The 1,319-nt window shown below is 42.5% G+C and overlaps 1 protein-coding gene across 1 annotated transcript in view; it reads right to left on the bottom strand.

Moving 5' to 3' along the window:
• ABCA13 (ATP binding cassette subfamily A member 13) overlaps positions 1-1,319 on the bottom strand; it is an 888,443-nt gene that overhangs the window by 484,417 nt on the left and 402,707 nt on the right.

Below are 1,319 nucleotides of genomic sequence, written 5' to 3'. Positions count from 1 at the left end.
ATATGCATACACACACACACACACAGAAAAACACTCATTGCCATCAAGTCAGTTCTGACTCATAGAGACCCTACTTGGGTTTATGAGGTGCTATCTCTATGGAAGTAGATTTCCCAGTCTTCCTTCTCAGGAGTGGCTGATGGGTTTGTAGGACAAGCCTTCTGGTTAGCAGTCAAATGCCTTAGGCACTATGCCACCAGAGCTGCATGTATGTGTGAGTATATATGTATATATATATTTGTTGTTTGATGCCGTTGAGTTGTTTTCGACTCATAGCAACTGCATGCACAGAAGAACAAACACCACCCAATCCCACGCCAGCTCCGTGATCCTTGCTATACTTGTGCTCATTGTCTCAACCACAGTGTCAATTCATCTCGTTGAAGGCCTTCCTCTCTTTCGTCGACCCTCCACCCTACCAAGCATGACATCCTTCTCCAGGGAATGGTCCCTTCTGACAACATGACCAAAGTAGGTGAGATGGAGTCTGGCTATTCTCACTTTCAAGGAGCATTTAGATTGCACTTCCTCCAGGACAGATATGTTAGTTCTTTTAGCAGTCCATAATACTTTCAGCATTCTTCACCAGCAACACAACTCAAAAGCATCAACTCTTCTTCGGTCTTCCATATTCATTGTCCAGCTCTCACATGTATACAAGGCAATTGGAAATATCATGGCTTGTGTCAGGCACACCTTAGTCCTTAAGGAGACATCCTTGCTCCTCAGCACTTGAAAGAGTTCCTTCACATCCAACCTGCCCAGTGCTACATGTCGTCTAATGTCCTGACTGCTGCTTCCATTGGTGTTGATTGTAGAACCACACAACATGAACTCTTTGACAATGTCAAACTTTTCTCCATTTATCGTGATGCTGTTTATTGGTCCAGTTGTGAGGACTTGTTTTCTTTATATTGAGATGCAATCCATACTGCAGACTGTGTTCCTCAATCTTCATTAGTAAGTACCTCAAGTCATCCTCACTTTCAGCAAGCAAAGTTGTATCATCTGTGTATTGCAGGTTGTTAATGATTCTTCTTCCAATCCTGATGCCATGTTTTTCTTCACATAGTCCAGATTCTTGGATTATTTGCTCAGCATATAGATCGAGTAAGTGTGGGGAAAGGATATAACCCTGACACACTCCCTTCTTGATTTTAAACCATGTAGTGTCCCCTTGTTCTGTTCGAATGACAGCCTCCTGTTCAAGGTACAGGTTCCTCATGAGTACAATCAAGTGTCCAGGAATTCCCATTCTTCTCAATGTTATCCATAATTTGTCATGATCCACACAATCAAATGCCTTTGCATAGTCAATA

This window comes from Orycteropus afer, unplaced genomic scaffold, assembly GCF_000298275.1.
Source record: "Orycteropus afer afer isolate SDZICR_OR568_19922 unplaced genomic scaffold, OryAfe1.0 scaffold00121, whole genome shotgun sequence".
Lineage (NCBI taxonomy): Eukaryota > Metazoa > Chordata > Mammalia > Tubulidentata > Orycteropodidae > Orycteropus > Orycteropus afer.
Note: the sequence above shows the minus strand (reverse complement) of the source record. Positions and strands in the feature narration are given on the sequence as shown.